The sequence below is a fragment of the Melozone crissalis genome, unplaced genomic scaffold, assembly GCF_028551555.1.
Source record: "Melozone crissalis strain CALT ecotype California unplaced genomic scaffold, PUWL_Pcris_2 ptg000081l_1, whole genome shotgun sequence".
Taxonomy (NCBI): domain Eukaryota; kingdom Metazoa; phylum Chordata; class Aves; order Passeriformes; family Passerellidae; genus Melozone; species Melozone crissalis.
The window spans coordinates 18,005,160-18,027,499 of NW_026535858.1; positions in this window are offsets into that span (position 1 = coordinate 18,005,160).

The window sequence follows — 22,340 nt, forward strand, 5'->3', positions numbered from 1 at the left end:
GAGTAGTGTTTGATTTTTTTTTCACTTATGTGCTTGTTTACAACCTTTGCAAAGTCTTACTTATTTTGCTTAATTCTGCTAGAGATTTATGTGTGTCAGTCTGACTTGTGAAGTTCTTACCTTCCTGCAGTAACTGACAAAGGCTGTAGAGACTGGCTGGCACAGATTGTTAGTGAGCTATTAATGTATGTAACTCCAATATTGCAGAAACAATCTCTTGAATTACTGTTTTATCACTGGTCATGTAATGGCTGACTGGTTCAGGTTTGGGCCAGTGCAAATTCTGAAGGTGATGACTCAGGCAGTAAGCTAGACCAATGATTTAATGGTAAACCAACAATCTGAACTGAAGCTATGCCAAAAGGTCTTTGTTCATTGTCTTTCTTGTAGCAAAGAGAAAACTAGGGAACTGCTTTGTTGCTGTCCTCTAACAGTTTGAGTTGGGGACAAATTTTAAATACCTGTTAGTAACCTGACACTTTCAAAACTAATCAGCATACATATTTTCCTGTGGAGTACCTTTTAGCATATCAGTATGTATTGTAAGGAGTTAGTTAGTGCTAGGTTCTGTGTCTATGATCCTCTTTTTGTTGTCATGGAGGACAAAAACAATGGTATTAACAAATGCTGTCTGTGGTGTGATATGTTAAATTACATCTAGCTTAGTTGAGCATTTATTCTACAGCTTGCACTGCCATGATCTTTTTGCTCATGTAATCTGTTTTCGTTTGCAGTGCTGTCAGCAGTATGAAAAATTAAGTAGCATGTTAGAGTTTTCAAGGAAAACGTGATGCAGCATGATCACATATATTAATGTAAATGTTCAGAGCCCTTTAGCTGAGGCAATGAGACCACACTAAGAGTCACTTGTGTGTGGAATTCTCTGCTTAGGGTTGCTGTTCCATGCAGAGGCTCTTGGAAGTGCAGATTGAGGACTGTGTCATTTGTCATTGAGGCAGTATAACCCTCTATGCCAATAAGATATGTTTGCCACAGGATGGGATTTTTTTCTTTCCCAGGGAATTCAGAAGGTGATATTCTTTTCTCAAGGTGCAAAGCACCTGGCCTATCAACTGTGCCTGTCTGTCAGTGTTTGGATCAACATTGGAGACCACCTTTGTCTTTTAATGGTAGTATTCAGGTATTTTGCACCTGCAGCACAGCACTAGAAAATCCCCTCAGCTCTTTAGTGGTGTGTGGAAATTTCCGTAGAAAATGAAATTGCACTCAAGCTGCTGGATGGGACTTCTGTGTTTTGTTCACATAAAGCAGGTTCAGGTCCTGAATCCCAAGCATTTAGACTTCCTAGGCTTTATGCTTGCTCTTTGTGCTTGTAACATGGTATAGTTAACCTAAGGAATCATAAATAGGTTTAGCTTCCTGGCATCCTCTTCCTCCTTAGAGGTAAGTAATAGACTGCAGGTAACAGACTACAACATTTTTACAATGTGTGTGTGTCACCAAAGCTACTGGGAGCTCTTGCTTTGCACTGAAGTTAAAGAATCTATTACAGGAATAAAAATTGGTGGGACTTGCTGTTAATCTGTGTTAATCTGCAGATTTTGAGTGATTTAAGTCTTTGGGCCTTCATCTCACAGAAGACTGTCTAATTAAAAGGGGCACTTGCCAGGGATGGTGTGCAGCTTGTTACCCTGGAATGGTGTTAAGTCATGGTGCTGCTGCCTCCTACTTATTTGGCAAAGTACCATCAAGTTTCTGGTGTGGAATTAATTTATAACTTCAATCGATTTAATATCAGCTTCTGATCCATCCTGCTGTTTCTGAACTCTCCCATAAGAAAAAAATAGAAATTTTCCTTTCCTGAAAGGACCTGCAATGTTTCTGGAGGAGATTTCAAAAGTCAGAATAAAGACATTTCCTCTTATTTTCCTATCAAAATTCCCCCCAGTTTTGTCTCCCTACAGACAAAATGTATGCATAATGACAGTGAGGTTCCTAAATAAATACCGTGAATTTTTGGGTATCTTAGTCATACAGTGATATTTTTCTTTCCTCTGTCAATAGAGAAGAATACTGCTCTCTGAAAATTGTGCATTTTATTTTGCAGCCTGCTTTGCAGGCTGAAAACAATTTCAGATTTTGTACTGTAAAGTACCACCACTGGAATTTTGCTGAAGGCCAAACAATTTTCCACTGGATGATAATACCCTTAAATGTACTGTCCTTAGTTTATGCAGCATGTATTATACAAGAAGAGATACTCCAGGCTGTCCTCAATATGAAATATAGTTTAAAAAAACCCACTTCTGTAAGCCTTGTCTGTGGCAGGAACAATAAGACCAGTAATGATTCTAATGCTTTTCAGCTGGTGGGGAATGCAATGGAACATTTTGGATGTTCCATGACCTTGGATCATGTATTTATGCATAAATAACTTAAAAGAGGTTTAAGAGAACAATGCCAGCAAAAAAAAAATGCAGATTTAGTTATCAGGATAGTACTAATGAGATGAGATGAGATTTTCCATTGGGAAAATGGTATTATCTTTTAAAGAACTTCAGGTTTGTCTTTTCCCACTCAGTTGAGGTTGTCATACGACTCCTTCTGCAGATTTAGGAACAGCTGGTAAATTTGCAGAGGAGGGTTAATGCCCAGGAAACGAAGATTTACACTTAAACCTCACAGTGTCATGAGACCTTTGTACTGCGTGTAAATCTTGGTATTAAAAAAAAATATGGAAACTTGTTCAATGTTGTAATAAGCATGTTACTAATGCTATGACTCCATGGGTTAAAACTGGAAATATTTACTGAAGTGTATCCAGTTCTGCTGGACCCCTGGGACCCAGTGTTCCCAGGGTAAGCACAGCCTGTGGATGAGGCACTGCTGCCGTTCTGACAAACCTCAGTGGAATTGCAGTCAGTGTATTTTTCCTGTTATAGCTCACACCAATTTTGGACTAGAAGAAACAGCACGGGGCTGTTTGGTCAACGTAATTTGCAGTTTTCTCGCTGACTTGTGCTCACAGGAGTATTTTGCTACCTCCTCAGAGCTAAAAGTGTAGGATGTGTCTGGGAAATGTTTATGTTGTGTCCCTCTTGCAAATAGAAACCATTCTGAGCAACACCATCATGGCACAGTGAGGCAACATGCTACTTCCCAATGCTGACATCTGTAGCAAAGAATAAACACAGGTTATCAATACTCTCTTGTGCTGCTGGATATGATCTCTCCAGCTCTAGCAGTAATTAAACCAAGACCTCAGGAGCAGGCAGCTGAAAGCTTTCATTCTCTGTGTCTGCATCCTGTAATCATACTCTGGGATGTAAGGGACTAATTAATGCCTGAATACCAGGGAATACATACCCAGTCTTTTGCTAATCCAAATGCAGCAGCAGCTAGCATTGGATTTAGCCTAAGGTCAGGGAAAAGAGAAGGGATGCTGTTAGGGTGAAGGAGTAATCTCTAATCCTCTTGGTGCTGGTACCCAATCTGCCTCTCCTGAACAGGTCAGTCTAGATGGGTAGCACACCAGGTATGCCCACATCTGGTACAGTGAGAGAATTTCTCTGGTGTGTATGAAGGATTCCACTTTTTCTCACACATGTAAATGAAGACCTGCATTTAATGTTGAACAACCTGCAGCCCTTCTTGCGTGGGCTGTTAGCTTTAAGCACTGCTGTTCTGAGTGCAATAAATAGAGCATATTTTAGATTAATTCTACAGAGAAATAAGTTTCAGTATAACCTAGTTTTCAACACTGAAAAATCTTTGGGTTTTTTGAGTGTTGCAAAAACCTAAAGCTGTTGCAAACCCTGGGAGGTAAGAGCCGTTGAAATAGCTTTGTGGAGTAAGCAGTGTTTTAAAAACAAAACAAACACATCCATCATTGACGAAGTTAGGATTCCCCCTTTAAGAGTATATCTTGTTTTTACAGTGTTCAATTGTGTATCTAGTTTGTATAATCATTAAGAACTAGCCTCGCAGTGTAAATCCTTTGGTTTTTCAGTAACAGACAGCACACATTTTACAGCTCAAATGGTTAATTTGTTAGTGATGATGGTTCTTTATCTTGTTCTGAACATGTGGGTGGTCATTCTGACTGAATTCATACACATATAGATGTATGTTGTAGGATAAGATGAAAGCTTACAGTACTCAGTTCTTGGCATCATAGTTGCCAGTTTAAGTGTTTGCTCAAGATCTACATTCTTGAGTAGCCAGCTTTGAGGGTTCTCCTGTGTATCTCATGACAGTTTTGGGATATTTCTATTTTGAGAGAGTTTGCATTGAGGTGACTCTGCAGATAACTTCCAGTTAAGATATAAAACCAGTTTCCCAGGAATTTCAGTAGGAGTGAGTCTAGTTTCACTGAGCAGTGAGGCCTGAGCTGGAAGCATGCTGCATCCCTGAGGAGACCAGTGAAAAGCTGTTGCTGTGGGCAGCCTCTCTTGCTCAGTCCCTTAGAGCTAATGCATAGGCTCCACAGCATCCTTAATTGTCCCTAGGCGGTGTGTGGTCTTGTTTGTGAATCACACCTTGATCAATGGTGTCCTCAACTGTAGTAAAGTGCTCTGGCCTGCTGCTGTTGTGCTGAAGACCAGAGATCAGGTCCAGACATTGTTATCTGCACAAGGTTTAGCTTTCACCCTGTTATTTCTCTTCTGGTTTATGGGATCACTAAGCACTTGAGTATTAAGTTTCTTGTGGAGCTTGGGATGCCAAATCTTGGTCATGACCATAATGATTTTTTGCTACAAGTATTAACAAATCCATTAGTTAAACATCAGTGAGGTTGGTAAGTGGAAATCCTGATGTCTAAGACAAGTGTTCTAGTGCACATGCTCTTCTGGATGTCATTTTGGGAACACCTCCACTAATATTCAGTTTACACCAGTGAGCTGAAATAGAGGATTTTTAACCGATTTGTCATTCATTGTCTATGTGACCTTATACATAGACAATGTGATACTGAGACAGTATCTCAGATGGATGTGTAGACTTTAGGCCCTCTTTTGAAATGTTCTTTTTGAAATGCAATAGGTGGAGGATTCAGAAATTCTCATACAAATGCATAGCGTATTTATATGTGCACTGTTATTTACATAGTATAATCGATATTTAACTTACTGAAAAGTACATGATATTAAAATATGGTAAATTCAACCTTGCTTGATATGTCCAGCCTAAATACTTTTTGCAGAGGAAAAATGGAAAGAACAAAAGGATTCTTAATGACTTATAAGTTTCAAAATGCAATGTCATCACTCTTAGCTAAACTTCTGTATCTGATTAGAAGAAATAAACAGACCAGCTCACTACTGATATTTCAGGTCTTAAAAGCACGACAAATCTTACAAGCTACTCCTTCTTTGCCTTTTTTTCTTTTTTCTTTTTTTTTTTTTTTGTGCTACAGCTTAAATTGACAGTGGTTCCAGTAAAGGTATTCAAATAAACTCTTTACTGTCTTTACTGTTTCATGTTTAAATGAAAACAGGATCCTTAAGACTGTGTGCCGCAGAAGTTGGAAACAACTCAAAATATTAAAGGTATTGATAAAAGAACTCCCACTTTGAAATTGCTTTGCTGCATAATAGTCAATTTATCTGGCTATTTATCTGGCACAACCAACAGCTCTAGTGTCTGTGTTTGGGGATGCCTGGTTCCTTGCTGTGGATTATCTTGTAAATGTAAATTAATGTTTTGTGAATTAGTAATAACACATCTTCTTAATGATAAAAGAACATTTAGTTTGACTTAATTATCTAGTTACTGCCTTTTGCAATAACACACTGCTTCCTGCAGCTAAACACTCAATTGAAAAAATATAGCTTATATAAATATGTAACTGTTTATTACTTAGAACTCTCTTGATGCTAAAGCTGTAAACCTTGGTGTTTGAGGAGGTATTTTAAAATTTGGGCGGTTTCTGAAGAGATAATCAGATTCTAAGCTGAGCTTCTTCCCTCAAATACCTGCATTGTCTTCAGTAATACATTTGCATGCAAACTGGAGGAAGGCATTTGGCCTATTCTTAGAGCAAGTCAAAATTATGTTCTGCTTCTTCATGATCAGCTGTACATCTTCCCTTTATATCTTGTGTGTCAACAAGTGCAGGGCACTGAAGAAGCTCTTTGCCTTGGAGGAACTTACAGCCTACATGCAAAGGATAACTAAATGTTATTCTATGAGTTTATTAGGGTTAGGAACTCAATATTCCTTACCAATAGGTTGTAGTGTGTGGGTAGATAGCAGGTGTGTGTATTGGCTCCTGCCATGCTGCAGGAAAAGGGAATATACCATTGGTTTTGCCCTCCTTATTGGGAGTTTTCCATGTATGATCTGCTTGTATAAACCTGCACAAGTGTGCTTCCTAACTCAGTTCTTAAAATTTTATCCCTCTTAGCTTAAAGACTTCATGTAGTTGAAGTTTTTCTAAAGTTAATTTATCAAGCAGTTGGGCTGGGGAGAGAATACACATGCAGTTATGTTGGCAGACTGGAAAATGAGTAAAAATTTCTGTAAAAGAAAAGAGCTGTATTAGGTGCTAGAGCTGTATTAGGGACTAGAAGCCTCTTTAGTTGCCCATTGTCACCAAAAGCCCATCTCTAACCACCAGTCAGTCATTGATGCCCATTGGGTGGATAAAGCTTGATTTCATTATCACACTTGAGACCAGGCCTGGATCTGGGTCAGGCTGAGAGAGGAGTGTCGTGTGTGGATAGGTGAGAGCTGGCAACAGTTCCCCTAGTGGGAAGAAAGAGACAGCTCACCAGCTGGCAATATTTCCATTGCATTTTGGCAATTATTTGTTTTTCTTTGGGGAAGAACTCTGTGTTTGGTTAAGTTTTGTTGTTATTTTTTTGTAGTTATTGATCCTAGGAAATCATCTTGTCTATTCTGAACTTAGTATTCCTTAAATTTAAGGCCATTTTATATCATAAGTAATATGATTAGTGCTCACATTTTAGGACTGTATTTTCTTAATCAAAAAAACCCCTCAAGTTACACATAAATATTTTGGCAAAGGGTTCTCCAAAACCATGAGCAGAATATTCATCTTTGTGGCAGATGGTTCTACAGTAATTGCTGATTCATAGTCTTTTGAAAAAGGAAGTAATCTACTCATGATTTTATGGACTAAGCATTTGACTAAATGAACTTGTTTATATCAGCATATGGCTTTTGCAGTAAGCTTAGAGTTAGAAAATACTACTTATATTTTACAAGTAGGATTGACTTAATTTAGTGATTGCATGGATGAAAAGGATTCATACATTAGTTTTTCATTCAGTAAGTATTTTTTAGGTTTTGTTAAGCAAGAAGGTAATTTTATTATTCATTGCTGTTTTTCTTAAGCAAAACCCTAAAATGTTTAAAACCAAACATTAGCTTATTTTGTAGGGCATTTACAGTGTAGTTTTCAGAAGAGATGGGTTTCTTATAGACTAATTTTTCTCTTTTTTTTGTAATTCTTATTATAGATTTAAATTTTCATTAGCTTGTGGATGAATAGTAGTGATTCTTAAGCTTTAAAATTTTAATTTGTTTTTATATCTATTTAATTTTAAAAATATGAGTAGCTGCCTGTGAGAAGGACAACTGCTTTCTTGAAGGGATAATTTAACTAATTATGTATAAACATTTATTCCATGCTTGTCACCATAGTAACTGAGGCCTCAAGTCAATGTGCTTTGCTGAGCAGGGTTGCAAATGCTGTAGTGAGCCAAGGCCTGAACTTCTGTGTGACAATAGAGTTTCACGTTTCATTGAGGCACAGTTAATCCCTGTTACACCTTTTTGAGCTTGTGCTATTATTCGTATTCCCAGGGCTGCAAGCATGGTAGAAACCTGGGAGTTAATGTGTCTGAAAATTAACCTCCCTGAAAATTAGTGTGCACCAAATCATCCTTCTGATCTGCTCAAGCATGTGATTGTATGGCCACTAGTAAGGCACTGGGGAGAGTCAGGAACATGTGATTGTGATAAGTATGGAGAGACAGCTACAAATTAGGCTGATTACAAAGCTGCTCTGGAAGCCACTTGTTTAGGGCCTGACTATGCTGTAGCTGAATTTGTTGAAAAATTGTTGGGTTGGGAGTTAAGCCAGTTTAAATGAGGAAATTATCTAACTGATATTAATTTGAAGTGCTTTTCGTGACTTTGGAAGTATATCCCTGAGCCAAGTATTTACTTGGTGCTGTTTTGAGAATGGAAGATGCTGTCAGGATTGACTTTTGATGTCTCTTCCATATGCTGACCTCTGACCGCTGGCCACAGAATTTCATAAGAATGTTCACTTCAGAGATTCTGTTGCAATTAACTTAATTGCATCTCTTTATTTTCATCTTCTTTTCATATGTGCTAGACAATTGCTGTCAGAGAAACCTCATCTTTTTACTTCAGTTTTCATTTTAACAGCAGCAAGGGTAGTACTAGCTATTTCTGTAGCCTGTTTGTAAGTAAATCTCATACATATTCATGCTTCTGATGCTCCCTCCATCTTATAAAACACGGCAATGCGTTTTATAACTACAAAGCTTTAGAAACTCAGACTTTAAAACTCAGAAAGACTTTAAAACATTTATCCTAAAAACTTGATGAAGGCTTTTAATTTTTATCTGTTACATTAACGAGGCCATCACTTTGAGCCTTAAAAATTACACTGCCATTGTATTTTTCCAGTGCACTTTAGATCATCACTTCACCATCCAAGGTCCTGATCCCATGGAGACTTGCACACTTGTTTAATAATGCATCTTTCAAACAATAATACTGATTTATTACTCTTCATTTACTGTTACCTGATTTGGAGACAATCAGATACTGGGGCATCAGCATTAATTCTGCAGTATTTGTAAACAGAGAAATGATTTGCAGGTGTAGCACAGCACAGCAGTTAAGCACACTTGCAAACTGCAGTGTGAAGTGTGATATTGTATAGCCATTTATAGCCTGAATTTTTAAGAGCTGTAACTCTACTTTTGGCTTGGCTAACTTCCATGGTTATTGTAGATTATATTTGCAATCAAGTTGTTGCCAAACTTCCACTCTGTGTTGGGGTCATGTTTACTACTGCGCAGCTGCATAGTGAAGAGTTGCAGTAAAAACAAAATAAACTTAAGACTATTTGAGGAGCAGCTCTCTATGGGACTGGAGAGCAAGTGGATGTTGGGCAAAAGCTCAAATTGACTGTAGACCAAAGCCAAATATTTTTGGCAGCATTTAAATTTTACTTTTTCATTATAGCTGATGTGTTCTTGACTGCAGCTCTAATAAAAACAACTTGTGCATGTTCTGAGTACTGTTTAAAATGAGCATAGATGTAAGAAAACTCGAGTCTGCTGCTCTCCATATGTGGTGTTGGAATGGTGCAAGGTTTTCATCTGTTAGCCAGAGTAAGGAGCCTCCTAAAAGCTCCATGCACATTAAATTTCTGGCACAGCTCATGAGAAGAGTGCTGTTGGAACTCTTGAGGACCTGGCTAAAGGCTAAATGTGGTCCTCCCAGATAAGGCTTAAAGTATACCTCAAATGAATTGCAATGGAGCTTTCATTATGAATTAGCTGCTTGGGATAAGACACCCACACCTAGATCCCCCTTTTTTTTTGTTTTAAAATTGTGTAGATAGATGCATTTTTGCTGGTGTGCATGCCAGTAACTCTTTGAGCTTAAAATCCCCCAAACCCAAAAACCATGGGTGGAGAAGGGCTATTATTGCCACTGACATTTTGACAAGTCGTTTCTAGCTAGCTTTAAGTAATGAGGTATATGCAGTGATGGTCAGCTGCATTTTACAAGCAAAATTCTCCAAAATACTACATTTTCTGTGTGAAAACAGACTACAGAGCAGAGGAGAAGGATTTTTGTATTACATGTATTCCTTACATGAGGAAAGAGATAGGTTTATATCTTTTCTTAAACACCAAAAATCCATAGAGGACCAACACCTTATTGTTCCACTTGTATAAAAGCTTCAGCTGGAATTCTCAAATTTTTAAAGACTGGTCAATCAAATACAGAATATTAGTGTGCAGGAAACCAAATTTCTTTATTTCTGGTACTATAAACATTTTTTTTCCTTTTCTGAAAAGTTGATTTTGAAGCTGGTATTTGGGGATATGATCATAGTAGCTTTGTGAGGTATTGCAAATACATGTGCAAAAGTTCACAGAACACTGTAAGAATTGGAGATGTAATTGAGTTTTGGCCTGACTCAGTATGGGTTGTGTGCTCTCAAATCTCAGTGAAACTGGGTGGGGTCTGAAACCTTTTTCTCATACCTGGAGTCAGTTCTTTTTTCTACTGTCAATTTTTGCTGATCTATTTTTGTTTTAGTATTATTTCTCTTTATAGACATGATGACAACTATTTGAAATAATTCTTATTCTTATTGTGATGAGTTTACTCTGGCTGAACACCAGGTGCCCACCAAAATTCTATTTACAGCCCTCCTCAGCTGGACAGAGGAGAGAAAAATATAACCAGAGGCTCATGGATTGTGATAAGGACAGAAAGAGATCACTCACCAGTTACTGCCATGGGGAAAAAGACTCAACTTGGGGAAAGCAATTTAATTTATTAGCAATTGAATCAGAGTAGGATGATGAGAAATAAAAAATGTTAAAACACCTTCCCACACACACTCCCTTTTCCCAGGCTTAACTTTTCTCACAAACTTCCAAGATGCAGGCAGTTTTGCAGTCTCCTGCTCTTATTTGCTGTACTCAGTAGTATTGAAAGTATGAACACTTTTGTGTCCATTCTATTTCAAATACAAATTACTCAGACATGGCAGTGCATCACATAGACTGTTATAAGTCTCTTTTACCAGACAGGCCAAATACCTTAAGGAAAGCCATTTTGGATTGTAAAACTCTTAAAATTATTTAATGAATTCGGTAAAGCTGAGTGTATGTTGCAATAATATCCAGGGATCATATGAGTATTTCATTTTCCATGGAAGTGAGCTTCCAAAACAATATTTTTCTTCTGAGATGGAGGCACTGTAGTTGCCCAAGTTCGGGTTTCAACTTCAAACAGAAATCTAACTGAAGCAGAAGAGTCCTCATATCCATTCTGTTTTTCTGTGCTTGCTTCTTGTATTTGTTTTGCCATGCACTCATGTCCTCTGTAGACTGTGGTTCAACTCTCCAGTCAAAATCCTGATATGCCTCCTATGCAAGAGTAGCACAAAAGGGAATCATACTGGGATAAAAGATCTGGGACACATTAATGTTCAGGTTTAAGTAGATATGTAGTTTAGGAAGGATTGTACCCTACAGTTTATTTTCACTAATATGGAATAAGAAAGAGTTGAGGCAAATAAAATCTTAGAGAGCCAAATGATTATTTTAACCCTTCATCTTGGTAGAAAGTAATACTTTGAAGGGAAAAAAAATCACACTTGATGTATATCACTTATGTCTGTGAGCCATAGTAACTTTACAGATATGATAGAGGTAAGTAGTTTATATAATTTACTTAGTTATACACAGTCTTACTTATTAAATACTAGTTACAGAGCTCTTCAAATCAAAACAGGTTTTCGTAGAAAAAAATTTTGTCACAAAATTTCCATCTTCTAGATCAAACAAATTAAGCATCCCAAAATTCCAGCTGACTCTTTGTGTGTATATATATTTCATTTTCATTAGATCTGCTTGAAAATGAAAAAGCTTTTTGGTTAAGGTTTTCATTGGCATGTGTTTTTCCAGTCTGTATTTGAAAAGTAATTTTTGAAGAATCTTTCGTATCAGGTAATGCTTTAAATAGCAAGAGACAATTTTCCTTTTTCAGAATGCTCCAAATTTTTCCTGTTTCTTACAGCTTCTAATAGTCTTTTTTTTCTTTCAAGCCAAGTTGCAAAGCAGTTAGATGCTTAGCAACTCTGAAATTCAAACTATATATCTGGGTATCTAATTTTGGTTAAAACATTGTGGATCACTTTATAATATTGGAGTTTAAGTGAAACCAAGTAATTCTTGTTTCCCAGACAAGTTCTAATTAGCTACCTTATACTCTGTCCTTTGCCTTTTTATCTTAGAGTAGACTCTAGCATTTTGTGTTTCTCAGTTGGAGTTTCAAGTTGTAAGAAAATTACTGTTTCCAGAATCTTTAAAAACTTCATAATTTCTTTTCACATGCAGGAAAAAACAACAACAACAACAAAACCCCAAACAATCAAAAACCCCAACTTAAAGAAAGAAAACAGAAGTCATAGAATGAATGTAATTATTGCCATTAAGTGACTACAAGTCCTACTGGACAACTTGATGTCAAGTTCACTTTAAGTCCTTGCAGTCCCAGTAAGTCAAGTGAGTGCTGATACACAGTGTTCCTCAGTAAAGATTTTACTGGACCTAAGAAGATTTTCCAAAATGTATCTTTCAAAATGTATCACTGAGGATGCTTTTTAATCTACTTTCTATGTCCAAGCTTTATCTGTATTCACCCTGAGCTTTGAAAAGACTCTTCAGACATTTAATTGTATGGAACATCAGCAACAGATGTAATTACAATGACAAAAAAAAAGGGACAGCTAAGATGGCTTTACACAGCTGTCCCATTTCCCTCTGGGACTTATTAATATTAAACAAACAAGATTCTGGTTGCCTTTTCAAACTATGCTAACTGGCCTGTATTGTTTCATTATTATTATTTGTTTTTTAGACTAACATTTACCATATAGCATGATAATTTTGCAAGGTTAATTACTGGTGAATAGGAAGAGTTTTGCTCAGAAAAATTACCTCAAGCACAGAGTGTGAACTGATGGAATCTGTAGATTGCAGATATTTTAGATAAAGTTTTGATTAATGAAAATTTAACATTACAAAGTTATCAGTTAGAGCTGGCTTTTCTGACTTGACATTTAGCCTTCTGTGGAGCTGACCACAGCTTGCAGCTGAATCTGTTTTTACTAGGTGTTGATTATGTGTAAGCCAAAACACAGTCTGCATGATTATATCATAGTTGGCTATGAAATGGTAGCAAGCATTTGAAGACAAGGAAGATTTGTAATATTGTTTTTCACTTAAGACTTTAATAGGAGGAAGGGGTTCTCAGCAGCATGGAAGACCTTTGGAACAGAAGTCGTATTTTGTCTAATCCTTTCTACCTCATTTTGCTCCACATGGTTTGATCTGAGATTAGATCTGTGTGTATAGATCTGTGTATATACAGCAATTGTTTATTCAGGGCAGAATGGTTTCTTGACGTTCCTGCAAACCTGGAAACAGGGTGGGTAGGGTGTCTCTAGTTCTCTGAGTGTGCAAACGCCTAATACATTCTTCAACACTGAAAATGATGCCCAGACTTATTACGTATCACATATGTTTCCCCTTATAATTTGAAGTTTGATACTACAAGAGGCCTCAAGGACTCCTTGTCCCCTTTGTGTACTTGTGTTATTCCCACTGTCAATGATAGCAGTTAGCTAAATCATCAGGAGGATTTACCCATTGGACTAAACATAGACAGCAGGGAATATGAAATTCTCTCTTCTCTAAAACTGGACAGTTTAAGCATCACTCTTATCTGCATTTTGTGATATTTTTTTTGCTAAGGAAACAGTTGTGGAAGTAGCAGCTGGGAAATGTGATGATAGCACAGTGTTACCTTGATGGAAATTGCAGCTCAGAGCTGTTTTTCTGGAAAAAGTAGCCATTAAGGTTGACCCCAGAAAAAGCTGACTGTCACTTACTGGCTTCATAAATAGTGGACCAAAGAGAGGATTCCTTCTTTTTGTGTTATATAAGATATATTTTCAAGTATTCAAATATTATTTTCAGTGATTAGGCCAGATGTTAAGTTCTCCATATTATTGTGATTTATTGTTCCTCTTACACTACTATCTGGATAGCTGATACCTTTAGTGACATTTATATATCAGATACATCTGGACATATATGGTGTTGGATTTGATGTGTGCTCAGGTTTTTCCACTAAGTAGTTGCATTAGGGGATAGTAATAATGTGATATAAACAAGGGTGCAAGAAGGGTTTAGCTTATAAATGCTTAATCTTTCATTTTATGGGGTTTTTGTTTGTTTGTTTGTTTGATTTTTTCTTTTCCAGTTTTTGAATCTTCTTTGGTAATCCTGTGTGGAAGCTGTCAGGCGTGGGGCACTCCAGCGTGTTTAGAGCTCCTACGCGTTTCCAAATTGAGAGCTGCGACAGACCATCATCTTGGGAAGAGAAAAGCTCCCTCCTGTGGAAGACATGAACCTCTGCTGTGACAAGGAGCAACCATAAGGGCATCACACCGTGATTTTAAATTAGCAGGAAAAGAAAGGTTACAAGCACTGTGGAACTTTGCAAATATTGGAATGAAAAACCCTGCTCCCTGTTATTTTTTTTCTCAAAGTAGTTTTTTCATCTTTTGTATGATTTGTAACTGAGATACGGTTTTAGAAATAACTGCTGTAAGTAAAACTGGATCATTTAAATACTATAATGTGGCCACAATGGACTCTTTAATGTTAAAGGGATCTAAAGCAGCTGATATTTTTTCAGAGTTTGCTTTCGGTAGCTCTTTGCTGAAAAACTATAGTATTTTGGACATTTCTGTCAGTTTGAGTTTGTAGAGCTTACTTGTAAAAAATGTGTTTCCTTTTCCCTTTTTTTTAAAGTTTGATAATCTGTATATCTCAATGATCTGTATTAAAATGATTTTGAATCTTGCTGTCATTGGTGGTCCTTGGTAGAAGGTTCTGCTGTGCTCAAAGCCCTGTGTGATTTGGAAAAGAAAACTGCATAGAAGACGTAAAGATGAAATTGTGATGGAGGGGCTGGAAGTAGAACTTGATATAAAATTCCTGCTAGAAACAGTATTTTTACCTTTGAGCTGAATATGATTCATGCTTATGATCTGAAGGTAGAAGGCTCTAGCTCATTAGCACATTAATAAAACCTTGAGGCATTTACTTCCATAAATGCTAATGTTATTCCCCTGAGAATAAAGCACTTTTGAGGAGGGGGAGATGGATCTTTAGTATTCTAATGGAGTTTTAATTTTACCAATTCCAATTCATTGCCAACTAGAGCAGACTGAGACAGCACCGAGTGCTCTGACCCACTGCAAAAAACTGTTGTGTTGAGATTGGGTATTGGGATCCTGTCCATTGGCCAAATGGTAAATTGTCATCTTGTTCAGAGAGAGCTGGGTTCTAGCTTGTGCCACACAGTAGCTTAAGTTTGGTTACAAAAGCATGGGATTGGCATGTAATGGTGAAGTGAGATTTAGTTCTGTCTTTAGAAATGTTATGGTGTACTTGTTTATTTTGATAGAGTTTGGAGACATCTTTGAAGAAGGAAATGGTTGCTGTGTTAAGGTAGTATTATCTTTATTTATGAGAACTGTTAAGATGTTATAGTTTGGGTGAGCAGTCCTAATGATTGTGCTTTCAAAGAAATGCAAGCTCCCAAACTTGTGAGCAAGCAGAAATTCTCATGAGGCTGCATGTAACAAGGGCTCAAGTCAGAGTCATGAGAATTGTTGGCAGAAGTGCCTTATCAGTGAGGTTCAGTGCTGTGTGAGCTCCCTTGGATCTCTCTGATCTCCTTCTGGATCACAGAGCACTCGCTGGCTGCTGCTCTTCAGGTGCCAGTTTGGATTAAAGAAAATCAGCAATAGCAAAGGGGAGTCCCTCTCACATAGAAGTACTTGCACTGGGTTCTGCAAGGCTGGAGTGTTTCTGTGGGAGGGGAAGTGGTCTGTGCAGCTCATATGGGGATGGGGAGGCTTTTACATATGGCTTACAGCTCACTAATGGCTCCTAGGATTGAAAGTTCCTTCCTGGTACATTTGAGTCACCATGCCTGGAGAGATTAAGATGTGTGGACATGGCATTTGGGGACATGGTTCAGAGGTGCACTTGACAGAGTTAACAATTGGACTGGATGATCTTAAACATCTTTTATAACCCAACTAATTCTACAGTTCTGTATTTCCTGTTAGTAGCTCCATCTGTCGATTGGCTGGAGTATTTCTGATTGCTGCTTTTTTCCCTATGGCAATTTTTGTCTGGTTTCTTAAGAAATTGAAGCTTGTATTGAGCACACTTTGTCTTGCTCTTCTCCTTTCTCTGCACCCCTCCACTCCAAATATTAGACTTTTTAAATGAAAATTGACTACTGAGTTGCTTTAGTTTATGAAATTACAAATCTGAACACAGTACACTGGATGAAATTAGTTTCCCTAATGATAGAGGGGCTGCATCATGAGTTGAACTCTAATGTTATAACACCAGGGAATCCACAGGAGACGGACAGGAAATTAGTCTCTATAAGTCCTATGTTTCACTATGACACACTAAGAGAACAAAAATAAAAGTTTTACTGTTTTTAGTACTCATATGGCAGTGATTTCTGCAAAGAAACTGTGACCTGGAAGAAATGGCTTTAAATCTCTGAATCCTCAGCAGTTAATTTTCTTTTACTGGACCTGTGGGAATTGAAATAATTGTAAAAATACGGAGGAGAAAACTTACCAGAGCTGGACATTTACTCTTGACCGGAATGACTACTAATTTGCACTTGCTCATTTTAAATGAAGTCTTGTTTGAAAACGTGTAGACTATGGTTGAAACAATTTCAGAGATGTTCTGATGTTTTTGAAGTAATTTAGAGCACTGGTTTGTATAATCTTTTGCAGATTGCATTAAAGCCTTTTCCTCCTTCCAGGAATTCTGCATTAAAGGGGCTAAACAACAGGTAACTCAGAGCTGGTGTGAGTTGACAGCCAGCCTACTTTTTTCCACTGCATCCTAAAGATCATTGTCTCATTTAATTTTTCATTTGTATGAGATGTTAATAAAGGCCGAGGTGGCAAGAAGGAGGTGGGCTAAAACTGATTCCACCCTTTTTTCTACCCAATTGAAATTTTTTGTTAAGTAGTATAAAACTAGCTTGAATGTTGTTCAGTACCATGAGCAGCATGCTTGGCTTGGCTAAGCCGTGCCAGCTTCTACTTGGAGTATTTCCTCTAATGTTTTGAGGAGAGCTGCTCCACAGGGTACTGATGTACTCAGTTGCTATGCCCTCTGTGTTGGAGGTATAAGGGCTTCCTTGCTCATTCCGTACTATGGAATATAGTGCTGCTTCTCCCACCCTCTTGTATTATTACATTAAAAGTTCCTGAATGACTGAAGGCCTTGTATTTTGGAAATTGCCATTTACTCCAGAGCCTGCAAGGAAAATGAGTGATAGATTGAACAGCAAATGCTGAGAGAAGAGAAAGGCTTTTCTCTCTCTCCATTATGGATAAAAGATGAGAGAGAGAGGATGTCGATAAGCAATGACAGGATGTGAAACTTGAGAAGCTTGAGATTAGTATGAAATCTGTGGAAAGTTACTGACACTGAGCTTAGTGAGCCAGAAGCTTAAAGCTACTTACCAGTAAAAACCACGGAGAGTTTAGTAGGAGATTTTTGAGGTTAGGAACAGTCTTTCTGGCAGAACTAAGAAGAAGTATTAAAGGTGACTGATGTGGAGACTACCAAAAGAGATTTTTGAGAGTTCTCTGCTAGTGTTATATTTTCATATGGAGACTCCTAGTGACTGTTTCCCACAGTGCCCGTCGGTCAAAAGCACATTCTGAGATTCTCCTGTCTCTTTCTAGTAGCATGACTCCAAGCCCATGCCCCTCCAATGTTTTCCCTTTCGATATCTGGACGGAAGCTGGTGTCTCTGATTAAGGCACGGTTCCTCATGGATTTGTAGAATGGAGGAAAAAATTGTGCACTTAGCTGTCCTAGTCATGGTTCTCCAAGACTAAAGGCTATAGGCAGATGCAAGGTGGCAAATAATCTCCCTTTCTTGTGCTGTTTGGATTATCTCTCAGTTCTGGAGCTAAGTATATGGCAGCATTCCTTCTTTGCTTACTTAGCTGTGTTTGAGGGCTGCTGCTGGATTTGCAGGGCTGAAGCAGAAAGAAGTCAAAATTGATAGCTACTTTTATTAAAAGACCCAACCCTTCAAAAAAATTTCCAGCTCAGTAAGTTCATTGTACAATTGATTCTGTACCTGTTTCCAGGTGCAAAATGTTAGTTCTTGCTTCCTGGAGAAAAATAAATATATTTTCTAAGATAGGGTAAATGATCTGTAGAGGAAATCTTTTCACGGTATTTATAGCCAACAACCTCCCGGGAAGTGTTTCCTCAACTTCTTTAAGTTATACTTAATCTGTATTAAAATGATTAGGTCTAAATTCTTACAGTTCTGTTTTAAGCAAGGGAAGTTCATTCACATTTTAGCATATTAGGGCAAATTTGTCTCTCATGTTTACTCCGTATGTTTTGGTGGAACTTTGTAGCAGTAGTGCATTTGGGACTTTTGTTTTCTTAACCATCTACCTCCTACCCCCTTAAGGTAAGCAAAGCTCAGTGTAAACATTGTGAATTTATTTCATTGTGTAACCAGCACATTTCTATCTGGCTAGTACCTTGTCCTGATACACAAAATGCTGCCAGACTTGAACAGAGTAGATGCGTGATACTTTTTCATTTGTTTGTTTTAATGCTTTTCAAATCTTTGGAGGGTAGTCATATAGTTTCCATACAGAACAGAGATGTCTGCAGTTGTGTTCTCATACCCTGGTGTTTCCTACATTTGCTCAGCTTAGCATAGTATTTAGCCAGAGATGTCTCAGAAGCCAGAAGTGAAAGTTATACAGTTAATTTAAAAACTCCAACACCCAGCAAATTAAAAAAAGGCACCAACTCAGACGATATATTCTATGCACAGAATTGGCCACAGCTTGTTCTCTCCAGTAAGTCTGAAATGTGGGAAGTGCCTGAGGTGAATCTGTTGGCATAGCAACTTAGTGAGCAGGAGAATGCCATCCATCACAGTCAGAAAAGAGTGTATGTCGTGATATTGCACTACTGCCACTTGTTTGCAGACCCTCTTTATAAGTTATTAAAGTCATAAAGATTCAGTTCAAACTTCTGAGAACATTTGGTCCCTGTAACACCTATACTGTAGTTTCATGTGGATTTTACTGACAATGTTGTCATTGTCACTCCTGTAACAGCAGGCTCCCAACCTTGTCTTTACTGTGCTGAGAATGAGCAGAAGGTCCAGTTAACCATCAGGACAGTCATGTAGTTCTTGCCTTCATCATCATGCAGTAATAGTTTGCAATTTCTTCTCCCAGGATTGTTCAAAGGCTGCAGATCCTAGATGGGATACCAGGCTGTTCCTCACTATTGGAATAAAGGAAGTAGGAGTGCCTCTTCTCTGGTGGAGGGAAACAAAGGTGTTACAGAGAGCACGCAAAGCACTGGTGCATGGATTGCAGCATCAAGACTCAAGTTTGTCTGAGTGAGGACAAACAGAATATCAGAGCCTTGCACCTGGTCAATGCAGACGTGCTGCCATCAATTGTTTCTTAAAATTTAATATTTTTTAGCATAAAAATTGATGGAGAGGCTGTCTGTCATTGCTTTTAAGCCATGTCTCCAATGGAGATCTGTTTGTCCATGTGCTCACAGTGCAATTCACTGTGTGTAAAAAGGTAACAAACTCCAATGACTGCAGTGGGATAACTCACAAAACCTTACAGTAGTCACAGAGAAACAATGCAGAGAGAACTGGTTTGTCTCTCACTAGCTCGATGCCACCTTGTCTTCCTAATGCTGAAAGCCAAGGCTCATAGGGATTTGAAGCCTTAAATCTTGCTATCAGGGAGAGGGGTAAAGGAAGCAGTCCAAGAAATGCTGGAGACAGCTGCCAAGCATGCAGCAGGGAAGGCCTATGGGCAGGAATGGGTGTGTCTCCTGGCCAAAGGTCTGGATCAGCTACACCAAAGAGGACTTTGCAAGTCATTGCTTGTGAGCTTTGTAGAGTTAAGGGAAAACATGAATGTTGAAGGACTTGTTTTTCTGCTGCTTTGTGCTTCGGGGTTGATGTAGCTATTAAAGCGATGCTCACTGCTTTGAATTTTGAAAGTCATTGCATTTGTTTCAGATCTCAGATAGAGGTTAGCATTTACAACATGCCACGTCCTTATTTAATCAAAGCTTTGCATGAGGCTTTAGAAGAATGGAACACACAGCACATACATTAAAATTTTACATAGCAAGTGAGGGCAGTGCTCTTAACCAAGTGAAAAAGAACCTCTCCTGGCATGCAAAAGCCTTGTATTACAAAACTTACACCTCTATTGTACAGAAGTTCTGTTCACATCTTTTATACAAAGAATTATATAAATGGGGTCCTCTGATTATTTGCTAGTCTGGAATCAGTAAGGGTCACTGCATTAGCAAACCAATGGACAGAGCTTCAGCTGAAGCCAGTAAAACCTCTTTACCATGTGAAAGTTGAGACTTGAGGTGTATTACTTCTGTTTCATATGCAGTCAGATGGTAGGAGATACCAAAGTCTGTAGTAGCTGCACTAAACACAAAGTGTTGTGCAAAATCTAATGATCTAATGCTATAATAACAATAATGTGCAGGATCACAGCTGTAATAGTCATGACTAATAACTTGCTTTTGAATCCTGTTACTCAGCAGGATCAAAGAGCTATCTGCTACCTCTAAATATAGATGAAAAAGTGACACAAATATTTGGAATGTTCATTTCATTTTTCTTATGAGAATGACAGCTGGACATTTCATGACAAAAATCTTGAAGTCTCTTATTTATAAAACCTCCAACTATGAGTGCTTTCTGGTTTCAGCTGGATTGACACATTGTCAGCATTTTCTGACATATATATTTGATCCTAGTGTACTGTGTCCTGAATTATAGTACTGAGTTCTGTATAAAAATGGAAATATCAATTAGAAAAAGCTGTGTAAAGAACAAACTTGTCTGGAGATTTAAATGCTGCTGACTGAATAATGCATCAAGCTGTCACAGCAGCAGTTTTGTAGTGACTCAAATTCTATGAATATTCAACAGAGTTGTCCTGGATGAAAGCAATGAAAAACATTACTTTCAGGAAACAGCTGAAGTCTTGGGTCTCCTTTACTAGGAGCAAAAGTTTATTTTGTTAGCAAAGCACTTGATGAACAAGAGGAAGTTGATGGGACTGTTTTGCTTTCCATGTGTGGGGTATCAGAGCTGGTAGTATGGATACTCAACCAACATCACATGAATAATCTTCTATTTAAGAATAATGCAAATCACATTTCTGTATGCTTAAACCTCACCCAGGGGAGGATATAAGAGCTGATAAATGCCATTTACACCTTCCCCAGAGAAGTGATTAACCAATTCTCATCCTTTCTATCCCTGCTGCTGTCTATGAAAGGTGTGCTGCAATCCCAGGCAGAAATGTTCAGTCTTAGAATATGGGACCTGTGTAACAGTTGCTCTTGCTGATCTCTCTTTTAAAAGCAACTCACTCCATCTGCAGCCTTTTACTTCAGCATCCTCTCAACTGAATTGCTACAGGACCTGCTAGGTTGTAAGTGAAAAGATGCCCTATTTGGCATTAATGTGGGCATGAGAATTTGCCTTAGGAAGAGTATACTTCCAGCTGGCTGAGAATAACAATCCTCCTGTGCCAGGATTGGCTGGATTTATTCATTGCAGCATTTTTTAAATGCTGGAGAGCTAGGACACTGTGGATCTTACATGTTTTTTACTAGGACAGACCTAGTAAATTTATGTGTCACATGTATTGTGTGCCAGTGTACATATGTGTTCGTATACAGAAACAAAATGAACTGAAGTATGCAAATTATGGGAGAATAAAATCACTTTTCTAGCAATGTAGAGACAGAACTGATTCACAGCTGGAAGTCTAGAATAATTAAAGCATGTTATCTGGAAACTTCTGCTAAAATGCTGTCAGTAGTACTTCTGCCTGAAGTGCAGATTTCAATTTGGTCAGTTTTTTTCATTTTGAAGAATTCTTGCTAAGAAAAGTCTAGGAAAGAAGTTAATGGAGAAGATTATTTCTAGATTTTCATTTCAGTAAAATTTGCCATATAATATTGCCTTAGAATGGAGATGCAGCTGACTAGCTCACCCTTACACAGCTGGATTACATCAGTGCCACTGTCAGTTCTTTTGGCAGTAGAAATCTAGTAAAGCTAGAAAACTAGTAAAGCCTTTTGATTAATAACTCAGTGGAAGAAAATATTTCTTTGCTAATTCAATTCTGTCCTAAGTCTTTACTTTTCACACTATATTACTGGAACTAACTGCATATTAATAAGCTCTTCTGAGTGTTATCACATTAACCATCTGCATTTTGGCACACTGGATCTGTGTTTCCTAGAAACAGTAGCTTTGGGTGAAGAACAGAAGGTACTTTGGACTGTATTCCCAGAAAGCACTGGCTGCCTACAACCTACTGTCTGATTCTCTAAAACCACTGCTTTTTTATATACAATGTTTTCAGCTCATTTAGATGGCCATAG